Raw genomic sequence first — 13,250 nt, forward strand, 5'->3', positions numbered from 1 at the left:
GTCCAGGAATGGAAAAGTCTACAGAAAATTTCTGGATACAGATGATACTCTTCTCCTTTGTACCCTCTAAAGCTTCCATATCTTTCCTAACCTATTCAACCTTTCTTTATACCTCAAAACCTGAAGGTGCCACCTAAGAGATTATTCAACAAAATCATTACATGATATTGGAGATGATTTCACTGGCACGGATCCAGAGTTGGTCATGGGAAACAAAACAGACCAGGAATAAGGGTTTATTCCTGAGCTTATTGATAGTACAACATTGATTGGCAGAGTGGTTTATGAGAGGAGGTGGAGGAGTTTCAGGGTTTTAGGCTTGGGGAAAAGTACAACGCATCAGTAGGCCTTTCAGCCCACCTAGTCCATGCTGAGCCATTTGAACTGCCTACTCCCGTTGACCTACACCGGGACCATAGCCCTTTATATCCCTATCATCCATGTACCGATCCAAACTTCTCTTAAATGTAGAAACTGCATGCACAACTTGTGTTGGCAGCTCGTCCTACACTCTCACAACCCTTGAACGTTTCACCTTTCACTCTTAACCCGTGACCTCTAGTTGCAGTCCCACCCAAGCTCAGTGGATGGGTGAGATTAAAGAAAAGTTGAGCTTGTTGCATGTACTTCGAAACATATGTGTCAGTGGCCGACACCCTCCGAGGACGTGCTGGGAGCAGTCAGGAAGTGTCGCCATGCTTCTGGCGTCAACATAGCATACCCACAACTCATTAACTCTCAGCTTAACTGTACGTTTCTGGAATGTGGGAGGAAACCCTCACGGTCATGGGGAGAATGTGAAAATTCCTTACGGGAATTGAATCCTGACTGGTGATCACTGGCACTGTAAAGCATTGCAGTAACCGCTACGTTTGGTGGAATATAATGTAAAAAATATCATTTATTTTGGTTGGTGAAATAAAAGGATTTTTTTAAATGTTGGTGTTCACTAGGATCTGGATGTCTTTGTTCACAATTAGTGTTAACCGACCTATTAGCAACACAGTGCTTGTACTATCCTTACTCCTCTCAGAGCATTGGCCTCACCCTCCTCCCACTAGCCTCCACGTTGAGCAGATCGTTCTTCATAATTTCTGCTTCCTCATTGGGATTCCATCAGCAGGCATAATCTGCTGTCCCATTTTGGCATTTGTAAGGGACTGTTCATTCCATGAGTCTCTGGTCCATTCTTTCACCACCTGCCAGACCTGAGATCCCACCAGGCGAAGCAGTGATACAGCTGCACTTTTAGTCAAGTGTACCATAATTGGCACTCACAACATGGAAACCAATGTTTACAGTGCCAGCAATTGGGGTTCAATTTCAGCCACTGTTTGTAAGGAGTTTATTGGTTCTCCCCATGACCATCTTTTAAAGATGTACTGGCAAATTAGAATTAGTGAGTTGCGGGCACACTGTGTTTGTGCTGGATGCATGGTGACACTTGCAGGCTGCCCCAGCACATCCCTGGACTGTGTTGGTCATGAATACGAATGATGCAGTTCAATATTTGTTTTAATATACATGTGACAAATAAAGCTTATTTAAAAAAAAGCCATTTGGGTTAGTTTTGTAAAACTATGTTGAGTTTAGAATCCTGACCCTATTATGAGCCACATCAGAATCGGGTTTAATATCACCAGCATGTTGTGAAATTTGTTAACTTAGCAGCAACAGTACAATGCAATACATGACAATATAGAAATAAAGTAAATCAATTACAGTAAGCATATACATGTATGTTAAATAGTTAAATTAAAACGAGTACAATAACAGAGAAAAAAGTGAAGTAGTGTTCATGGGTTCAGTGTCCATTTAGGAATCGGATGGCAGAGGGGAAGGAAGCTGTTCCTGAATTGCTGAGTATGTGCCTTCAGGCTTCTGTACCTCCTTCCTGACAGTAATATGTGAAGAGGGCATGCCCTGGGTGATGAGGGTCCTTAATGAAGGATGCCACCTTTCTGAGGCACCACTCCTTGAAGATGTCTTGGATACTACGGGGGCTGGTACCCAAGATGGAGCTGACTAATATTATAACTTTCCATAGCTTCTTTCAACTCTATGAAGTAGCAACCCTGCCCCCTTACCAAACAGTGATGTAGCCTATCAGAATGCCCTCCATGGTGTATCTGCAGAAGTTTTCCAGGTGACATTTCATCCTAATAAAATATAGCTACTGTTTTGCCTTCTCTATAGCTGCATTGATATGTTGAGACCAGGTCAGATCCTAAGAGATCTTGACACCCAGGAACTTGAAACTGCTCACTCTCTCCACTTCTGATCCCTCTATGAGGACCGGTTCATGTTCCTTCATCTTACCCTTCTTTCCTTTGGTCTTACTGAGATTGACTGTGAGGTTGTTGCTGTGACACCACTCAACTAGCTGGCATATCTCGCTCATGTACGCCCTCTCATCTCCATCTGAGATTCTGCCAAAAATAGTTGTATCATCAATAAATTTATAGATGGCATTTGAGCTATGCCTAGCCACACAGTCATGCATGCAGAGACAGTACAGCAGTGGCCGAAGAGCACATCCCTGAGGAGTGCCAGCGTTGATTGTCAGTGAGGAGATATTATCGTCAATCTGCACAGATTTTGGACTTCCAGTTAGGAAGTAGAGGATCCAGTTGCAGAGGGAGGTACAGAGGCCCAGGTTCTGTAGCTTTTTGATCAGGACCGTAGAAATGATGGTGATAAATGCTGAGGTATAGTCAATAAACAGCATCCTGACACGGGGAATTCTGCAGATGCTGGAGATTCAAGCAACACACATCAAAGTTGTCAGGCCAGGCAGCATCTCTAGGAGGAGGTACAGTCGATGTTTCGGGCCGAGACCCTTCATCAGGATGGTCTTGGCCTGATGAAGGGACTCGTCCTGAAACGTCGACTGTACCTCTTCCTAGAGATGCTGCCTGGCCTGCTGCGTTCACCAGCAACTTTGATGTGGGTTGCTTGAGCATCCTGACATAGGTGTTTGTATTGTCCAGCTGATCTAAGGGTGTGTGAAGAGCCTTTGAGATTGCGTCTGCTGTAGACCTATTGTGGTTATAAACAAATTGCAGAGGGTTTAAGTCCTTGCTGAGGGAGGAGTTGATTCTAGCCATGACCAACCTCTTAAAACATTTCAATTTAATATGTGTGCTATTGGATGATAGTCAGTAAGGCAGCTCACACCACTCTTCTTGGGCACTGGTTGCCTTTTTGAAGCAGACGGGAACTTCCAACTGTAGCAGTGAGAGGTTGAAAATGTCTTCAACCACTTAGCATTTAGTATCTGATCCTCTTCCACTCTAAACTCTTTATCTTTGGCCTTCTGTGTTGTTTCAATGATACATAGTGTCAACTTGAGGAACACCATCTGATGTTCTGACAATTTACAACTCTTAACACTTTAGCATTGAGCTTAACAACTTAAGCAAGGCCATTTTTTAAATTCACAGTTGGTGTTTTATCTGTTTGAATTTCTTCTGTTTCATTTTGTTTTTGTATCATTTAGTTCCAATTGCTGATTTTAAAGCAACTTTTACCTTGACAACTTAGGCCTGCAGCCTTTCACAAACATCAACACAGGAGATTCTGCAGATGCTGGAAATCCAGAACAGCACTAGCAAAATGCTGGAGGAACTCATAAGGTCTAGCAGCATCACTACCAATGATAAAGGGACTTGGAGTGGAACGTCGACTTTTTATTCCTCTCAGTCTGAGATTCCAATCTTTTATATGCCATGGACCAATACCATTAAGCAAGGGGTCCATGGACGCCAGGCTGGAAACCCTTGCATCTCAATAGTTGTTGCCTGACCTGCTGAGTTCCTCCAGCATTTTGTGCACACTACTTTCCCAAACATTACTTTCCCCACCTTTCAGAAATTTAAAGCAAGCTTGCCTTTCTACGTGCCCGGTTCTGACGGGGTCTCCTTGACACCGAGTGGCAGACATTCCGTTGATGAAACAGCAGGGCTACTGACAGTCCGGATGATTGACAACGGGCGTGACGATATCCCGATGATTGACGCTTCGGCAAACACGAGATGTTATCGAAGATTCGCGAGATTTCGATGTAAACAAAACGTAGACTCATCACTGGGAACGGTTGGCAATTTCTCCACAGAGGATTCTAACCAGTTTATTCCCTTCAGGGATGGCATAATTATACATTCATTATAGATCGATGACAGAACGTGGTGGAAATTCTGACTGATTTGACGAATAAACCGAAATCTGTTCCCCTCTAGCCCTAGGCCCGCTTCTCTGGTGGCGCAGAAAGGAAGTCCACCCATCGCGCGCTGATTGGCTGAAACGTTTGATTGGCAGTTCGCATTAGGGAGGCGTTGAATAATTTCACATTTGGATTGGTTGCGGGAGATGTCCGTCAAACAAGGTCCTGACTGGACGCATTCTAGCATGTTTGGTGCCTGATCACCTGTGAGCAGCTGCTGAGGGAAGCCACCGAGGAGAGCGCGGGTTCGTATCCGATTTTAGTGATATCCATTGATTTGCACTACTTTGTGTGGACAAAGTTCTGGAGGGGTGGGGTGTCGGGGGAAGCGGCTGCCCTGGGCTGGGCTCGCACAGAGCGAGGACCGTCCGGGCAACAATGGAGCGGTGGGAACCTAGTTGCCTTGCCCTATTAGAGAAACCACTTGGGGCGTTTCATCGCCACGGGGCGCCCTGTACTCTCCGGCCAACGTTGCAGTGACGGGAATGCAGGAAGTGCGGTAGCCAGTTAGCGCACATCTATTTCTATTTCCTGAGGAGACTGAAGTCCTTTAACATTTGCCGGACGATGTGAGGATGTTGTACGAGTCTGTGGTGGCCAGTGCGATCATGTTTGCTGTTGTGTGCTGGGGCAGCAGGCTGAGGGTAGCAGACACCAACAGAATCAACAAACTCATTCGTAAGGCCAGTGATGTTGTGGGGATGGAACTGGACTCTCTCACGGTGGTGTCTGAAAAGAGGATGCTGTCTAAGTTGCATGCCATCTTGGTCAATGTCTCCCATTCACTACATAATGTACTGGGTGGGCACAGGAGTACATTCAGCCAGAGACTCATTCCACCAAGATGCAGCACAGAGCATCATAGGAAGTCATTCCTGCCTGTGGCCATCAAATTTTACAACTCCTCCCTTGGAGGGTCAGACACCCTGAGCCAATAGGCTGGTCCTGGATTTATTTCATAATTTACTGGCATAATTTACATATTACTATTTAACTATTTATGGTGTTACTGCTATTTATTATTTATGGTGCAACTGTAATGAAAACCAATTTCCCCCAGGATCAATAAAGTATGACTATGACTATGGCTATGGCTAAATCCCACGAAGAACAGGGCTAAGTAGCTCCCTCAGCACCGGCACTTGGACGGTGCAGGTCTGATGTACCAGCTCTGGGATAATGCTGGCCTTTCTCAGTGCTGCATCCCAGGACAGTACTGTGTTCTCTCAGTACTGCACATTAGGACCTTGCTGGGTTCTCTTCATCATTGCATCCCAGAACTGTGCTGTGTTCTTTCAGTAATTTCCTATGGGTCTGTGCTGGATTCTCTCAGTAATGTGCCCTGGGTCTGCTGGGCTCTCTTGTAGTGTGCCCTGGCACCATGAGTACTCTCTGTAACGTGCCCTGGCTCTTTCTGGGGTTCTCGCAGTGGTATGCTTTAGGACCACTCTGGCCCTCTCAGAAGTGCTCATGGATAGTGTCTGGCTTCCCTAGTGGTCTGCTTGGAGACAGTGCTGACACTGGAATCTGGAGCAAAACGCAAAGTTGGAGAAGCTCCGGTCAGGCAGCGTCTGTGGAGGGAAACAGACACCTCTTCCATGCTGAAATGCAATGGCGTTATCTAGAGCATTTGGATCTCAGGTTATGGCATTGCCTTCATGAGTAAGACTGGAGACAGATTGGGTTACTACCTCACCAATCACCTTCCCTCTGTCTGCCATGTCAGCTGGGATTTTCCAGTTGCCACCCATTTTAATTCCACTCCCCATTCCTGCACTGTCTGCCCTCAGCCTCCTCCACTGCCAAGTTGAGGCTAAAACACAAACTCATATTCTGCCAAGATAGCTTTTAACCTGGCACCATGAACATCAAATTGTAAAGTTTCTTGTAAAGCCTCTTCGTCCCATTTCTCCTCCTGACCCATCTGGCTCAAACTCTTTTCCCTCCCCCAATCCTCTCCATCTCTCTATTTCACATACACTTCTGCTGATTTCCCCTTCCTATCTTCCTCTCCTATCAGATTTCATGCCTTTGTCACTTCCACCTATCAACTTCTGACCTCATTCCCACTCTGCATTCCCTCATCTGCTAATCAACCCCACTACCGTGCATCCTGCCAGTTCTTCTTCCACTTCTTGCATCAGTCTTTTTATACTGGCTCACTTCTTTCTTCTTTTCAGTCTAAACGAAGGGTCGACTGCCTATTTTCCTTTATAGAAGCTGCCTGATTTCATGAGATCCTACAGTCCTTTGTGTGTTTCTGTCGGTAGTGTGCCCTCAGATAGTGCCCAGCTTGCCAGGCAGTGCACCCTGAAACCAGGCTGCCTCTCACAGAAAAGGCATAGACAGTTTTTGTCTATAGCTCCCTCTGGCAGTGAAAGATTCTTTCACTAATGCCTATTTTACAGTGTTGTGCTCTGATGGAACTATTTTGAAAGTAGTACTCCAGGACAAAATCAGATTCAGACTTACTATCTGGACATGTGTTACGAAATTTGTTGTTTTGTGGCAGCAGTACAAGTGTGATGCATAAAATTTACTATAATGTACAATAAGAATATATAAACAAAACTGCAAAGGAGAAAAATGGTAAGGTAGTGTTCATGAACTGTTCAGAAATCTGATGGCAGAGAGTTCCTAAACCACTGAGTGTGTGTCTGTAGGCTCCTGTACCTCCTTCCTGATAGTAGTAATGAGAAGAGGGCATGTCCTGAATGACGAGGGTTCTTCATGATGGATAAGGCTTTTGATGATGTCCTCAGTGGTGGGGAGGCTAGCGTCCATGATGGAGCTGGCAGAGTATGTAAACTTCTGCCTTTTTTCATTCCTGTGCAGTGGCCCCTCCAAATCAAACGCTGATACAACCAGTCAGAATGCTCTCTACAACTTAGCTAGAAATTTGCAAGAGGGTGGCAGGCTAGTTTAGTAGCAATTCACAGTTTGACAAGCGTGACTCTGAGGAGCTGTCTCGGTCATATCGGTTTGACAGTATAAGGTTTGAGCAGTAGCAGCCTTGAGAGGGCTCTGGTTTCTCGAGCATATCAGGGACAGCGTTAGATCCCCGCAGTAGCACCCTAGGGTCTCACTGCAGTGCCCATAGTACAGTGCTGGGCTTGCTCTGGCATCACTGGAACAGTGCAGGGCTCCTTCTGTGGCTCTCTTTTGATCGTGCTGGGCTCTCTCTGTAGTGATAGGACTGTGCTTGTCCACTCCGCCCTGCAGTGGCGTGGTAGTTTAGACTTTGGGTAATTGAACCCATGATAATTGAACTAACGTGATATTGCGATGTGATAATTGTGCTACAATGTTAGACATTTCCAACATTCTTGTGTGATTGTGAATGGCAAAACATTGATACAGTCACCCTTGGCATGCCATAATTATGATAATACACTCATTTCATTAAGTACACCTGCTTGTTACTGCAAATATCTAATCGGCCAGTCATGTGACAGCACATCATTGTATAAAAATATGCAGACATGGTCAAGAGATTCATTTGTTGTTTAGACCAAACAAAAGAAGTGTGATCTGAGTGACCTTGACCGTGGAGTGCCAGCCAGGTTTGAGTGTCTCAGGAACAGCTTATCTTCTGGGATTTTTGTGTACTCCAGTCTTTAGAGTTTACAGAGAATGGCGTAAAACTTCCAGTGAGCAGCAACTTTGTGGGCAAAAATCTTGTCAATGAGAGAGGTCAGAGGAGAGTGGCCAGACTGGTTCCAGCTGACAGGAAGGCGACAGTAACTCAAATAACAACGCATTATGACAGTAGTGTGTAGAAGAACACAAAACACGCCAGACCTTGAAGTAGATGGGCAACAGTGGCAGATGACCATAAAGGTACACTGAGTGGCCACTTTATTAGGTGTAGAGGGTATGTCAGAAAGTGAGCATTGGGTGTATTTGCATCTTACAGAGGTTATTTTTCTTCCCTTCTTTGAATTGTTCGTTGTAGAGAACTGACGGGTTATCTCACTAATCAAGAATGATAATGATGTGGGATGCCAAGTCCAACATCACCTCTGTAGCTGTTACTGTAACTCAGAACAATGGCAACATCATTGTCTTCTGAAGTAAAGGGAAATGCCCAGGAACAGAATGCTGCTCAGATTTTGTTTTGCTCAGGATGTATTTGCTATGTGCCTGTGATGCTGTTGGGAGTAAGTTTTTCATTGCACCTGTGCTTGTGCATACAACTTTGACTTTGACATGGCATTTTATAGGCAGCATATACAAAATGAACTTAAGTAATTATTAACTTTGCCTCCAACTTTCACCCTGCCCTCAAGTTTACCTGGTCCATTTCCGACACCTCCCTCCCCTTTCTAGATCTTTCTGTCTCTGTCTCTGGAGACAGCTTATCCACTGATGTCTACTATAAGCCTACTGACTCTCACAGCTATCTGGACTATTCCTCTTCTCACCCTGTCTCTTGCAAAAACGCCATCCCCTTCTCGCAATTCCTCCGTCTCCGCCGCATCTGCTCTCAGGATGAGGCTTTTCATTCTAGGACGAGGGAGATGTCTTCATTTTTTAAAGAAAGGGGCTTCCCTTCCTCCACTATCAACTCTGCTCTTAAACGCATCTCCCCCATTTCACGTACATCTGCTCTCACTCCATTCTCCCGCCACCCCACTAGGAATAGGGTTCCCCTGGTCCTCACCTACCACCCCACCAGCCTCCGGGTCCAACATATTATTCCCCGTAACTTCTGCCACCTCCAACGGGATCCCACCACTAAGCACATCTTTCCCTCCCCCCCTCTCTCTGCATTCCGCAGGGATCGCTCCCTACACAACTCCCTTGTCCATTCGTCCCCCCCATCCCTCCCCACTGATCTCCCTCCTGGCACTTATCCGTGTAAGCGGAACAAGTGCTACACATGCCCTTACACTTCCTCCCTTACCACCATTCAGGGCCCCAAACAGTCATTCCAGGTGAGGCAACACTTCACCTGTGAGTCGACTGGGGTGATATACTGCGTCCGGTGCTCCCGATGTGGCCTTTTATATATTGGTGAGATCCGATGCAGACTGGGAGACCGCTTTGCTGAACATCTACGCTCTGTCCGCCAGAGAAAGCAGGATCTCCCAGTCGCCACACAGTTTAATTCCACATCCCATTCCCATTCTGACATGTGTATCCATGGCCTCCTCTACTGTAAAGATGAAGCCACACTCAGGTTGGAGGAACAACACCTTATATTCCGTCTGGGTAGCCTCCAACCTGATGGCATGAACATCGACTTCTCTAACTTTCGCTAAGGCCCCACCTCCCCCTCGTACCCCATCTGTTACTCATTTTTATGCACACATTCTTTCTCTCACTCTCCTTTTTCTCCCTCTGTCCCTCTGAATATACCTCTTGCCCATCCTCTGGGTCACCCCCCCCTCCTTGTCTTTCTTCCCGGACCTCCTGTCCCATGATCCTCTCGTATCCCCTTTTGCCTATCACCTGTCCAGCTCTCGGCTCTATCCCTCCCCCTCCTGTCTTCTCCTATCATTTTGCATCTCCCCCTCCCCCTCCAGCTTTCAAATCCCTTACTCACTCTTCCTTCAGTTAGTCCTGACGAAGGGTCTCGGCCTGAAACGTCGACTGCGCCTCTTCCTATAGATGCTGCCTGGCCTGCTGCGTTCACCAGCAACTTTGATGTATGTTGCTTATAAAATATACCCATGTTTTACGGGAAAAGACAATCAGAATAGAAAAAAAAGGAATGAAGTCCATTTTGGTGTGAAGTGGTCAAAGTGTTTATAGTATTGTTAAACAGTATGATTAAGGGCTGAAAGGAAGTAACTGTTCCTGAACCTGGTAGTGTGGGATTTCAGGCTTCTGTACCTCCTGTCTGATGTTTGCTGTGAGAAGATGGCATGTCCTAGACAGTGGTGGTCTTTGCTGATAGATGTAGCTTCCTAGATGTTCCTGTGGTGTATTGGGCAGAGTCCACTATTCTCTACAGCTTCTTATATACCTGTGCATTCGAATTGCAATACCAGACCGTGATGCACCCAGCAGGACCCTTTCTACAGTGCATGTGCAGAAATTTGTTAAGCGTGTTCGGTGATGAGCTGGTATCACCTTAACCTCTAAAGAAAGTAAGGCTTTGGCTCTGGCATGCATTCCCTATGATTACATCTCTGTTCTTGGTCCAGGACAAGTTATCTGTCATGTTAATGCCCGGGAATTTAAAAGTGCTTATTCTCTCCTCCACTGATCCAATGTAGACTGAATTCCTTCTTTCCTCTACCTGAACACAACAACCAGCTCTTTAGTTTAGATTATGAAGACACGCAGTCCTCTCTTTTATTGTCATTTAGTAATGCATGCATTAAGAAATGATACAATATTTCCTCCGGTGTGATTATCACAAAACACAGGACAGACCAAAACTGAAAAAAACTGACAAAACCACATAACTATAACATATAGTTACAAACAGTGCAACAATACCATAACTTGATGAAGAAGTCCATGAGCTCAGTAAAAAGTTCAAAGTCTCTCAAATGTCTCACATCTCACGCAGATGGGAGAAAGAAGAAAAACTCTCCCTGCCATGCCCGACTCTGAGTCATCCGAAAACTTCGAGCTCTGATCAGCTGTCCGACACCGAGTACTGAGCGCCATCTCTCTCCAACCATTCGACCTCCATCTCGGTCGCCAACAGCAGGCAAAGCCGGGGATTTTGAGGCCTTCCCTCCGAAAGATTCCTGACCGCGCAGTAACAACAGCAGTGAACTGGCGTTTCAGAAATTTTTCCAGATGTTCCTCTCTGCTTTCACGTCCGTCTCCATCAAATCAGAATTGTCCACGGTCTCTATTTAACGGATACGATATCATTTTTCACCGGAGGGCTGCGCACGCGCGGCGCACTGCTCTCTCTCCTCCCGCCGATCCAGTGAATATATGGTTTTTGGGAAAGATTTCCTGTTTTCTGCTTTTCTCGTGTGTGATTTTGTTCTGATATCCCTCTCAGTGCTCTGATTTTGATTTCAAAATTCTTTAGAACTAATTTCATTTTTTGTGTTTAATACTGCATTATTTGTAATTCTCATTATAAATTTAGACACAAGTATATACTGTATAATGAAAACTGCCTTTGCAAATAGTTCAGCCTATAATTATGCTGTACTGCCATGGGTGACACTGTAGTTCCTCAGACTTGTACTGCAGGAAAATCTGTACTTTGCTGTGTTTAATTGTATCAGTGTACACAAACACTGAGAATGAGTGGGTTTAAAATTGCATCAGTAGCCTTTGATCCATATAATTATGTTTCACTATGAAAATATTTATTTTCACTCTTCACCTGTGAAGACCTACAGGCAGCAAACTGGAAGTGCTACAACTGATAAAGTATTTCTGATAGTTGTTTATTGCTGTAGTCAAGTCAAGTCAAGTCAAGTCACATTTTATTGTCATTTTGACCATAACTGCTGGTACAGTACACAGTAAAAATGGGACAACGTTTTTCAGGACCATGGTGCTACATGAACAATACAAAAACTACACTGAACTACGTAAAAACAACACAAAACTACACTAGACTACAGACCTACCCAGGACTGCATAAAGTGCACAAAACAGTGCAGGCATTACAATAAATAATAAACAAGACAATAGGCACAGTAGAGGGCGGTAGGCTGGTGTCAGTCCAAGCTCTGGGTATTGAGGAGTCTGATGGCTTGGGGGAAGAAACTGTTACACAGTCTGGTCGTGAGAGCTCGAACACTTTGGTGCCTTTTGCCAGATGGCAGGAGGGAGAAGAGTTTGTATGAGGGGTGCGTGGGGTCCTTCATAATCCCGTTTGCTTTACGGATGCAGTGTGTGGTGTAAATGTCTGTAATGGTGGGAAGAGAGACCCTGATGATCTCAGCTGACCTCACTATCTGCTGCAGGGTCTTGCGATCCGAGATGGTGCTATTTCCGAACCAGGCAGTAATGCAGCTGCTTGGGATGCTCTCAATACAACCTCTGTAGAATGTGGTGAGAATGGGGGGTGGGAGATGGATTTTTCTCAGCCTTCGCAGAAAGTAGAGACGCTGCTGGGCTTTCTTTGCTATGGAGCTGGTGTTGAGGGACTAGGTGAGATTCTCCGCCAGGTGAACACCAAGAAATTTGGTGCTCTTAACGATTTCTATGGAGGAGTCGTCGATGTTCAGCGGAGAGTGGTCGTTTCGTGTCCTTCTAAAGTCAACAACCATCTCTTTTGTTTTGTTCACATTCAGAGACAGGTTGTTAGCTCTGCACCAGTCCGTTAGCCGCTGTACCTCCCCTCTGTATGCTGACTCATTGTTCTTGCTGATGAGACCCACCATAGTCGTGTCATCGGCGAACTTGATGATGTGGTTCGAGCTGTGTGTTGCAGTACCGTCGTGGGTCAGCAGAGTGAACAGCAGTGGACTGAGCACACAGCCCTGGGGGGGCCCCGGTGCTCAGTGTGATGGTGTTGGAGATGCTGCTTCCAATCCGGACTGACTGAGGTCTCCCAGTCAGGGTCTAGAATCCAGTTGCAAGGGAGGTGTTCCAGCCCAGCAGGCTCAGCTTTCCAATCAGTTTCTGAGGAATGATTGTGTTGAATGCTGAACTGAAGTCTATGGGCAGCATTGGAATGTACATGTCCTTTTTTGTCCAGGTGTGTTAGGGCCAGGTGGAGGGTGATGGCGATGGCGTCGTCTATTGAACGGTTGGGACGGTATGTGAACTGCAGGGGGTCCAGTGAGGGGGGCAGCAGGGTCTTGATGTGCCTCATGTCAAACCTCTCGAAACATTTCATGATGATGAATGTAAAATATAGTCTGTACACTTGATTAATGTTCCTCTCCCGGTGGCCATCCACTGAAACCGGAATTTCCCGGTGGCTATATGCAAAAAGTGAAATTTCCTGATGGCCAATCATTTTATTTTCTATCCTCATTCCCGTTCTGAAATGTCGGTCCATGATCTCCTTTTTGCCATGATGAGGCCACTCTTAGGGTGAAGGGGCAACACCTCACATTCCGTCTAGGTAGCCTCCGACCTGAAGGCATGA

At 45.8% G+C, this 13,250-nt stretch overlaps 1 protein-coding gene across 7 annotated transcripts in view; it reads left to right on the top strand.

The window, feature by feature from the left end:
- Nucleotides 1-4,363: 4,363 nt before the first annotated feature.
- Nucleotides 4,364-13,250, top strand: part of bcas3 (BCAS3 microtubule associated cell migration factor) — a 987,973-nt gene continuing 979,086 nt past the window's right edge. For 6 of the 7 annotated variants that reach the window (XM_063031774.1, XM_063031776.1, XM_063031777.1 and 3 more), the window contains exon 1: nt 4,374-4,467. The gene's annotated coding sequence lies outside the window, so the exon portion shown is untranslated. Of the gene's footprint in view, nt 4,468-13,250 lie in introns of all 7 variants that reach the window. The other variant, XM_063031775.1, reaches the window with a different exon arrangement.

Source organism: Mobula hypostoma, chromosome 23 (assembly GCF_963921235.1).
Source record: "Mobula hypostoma chromosome 23, sMobHyp1.1, whole genome shotgun sequence".
Taxonomy (NCBI): Eukaryota; Metazoa; Chordata; class Chondrichthyes; order Myliobatiformes; family Myliobatidae; genus Mobula; species Mobula hypostoma.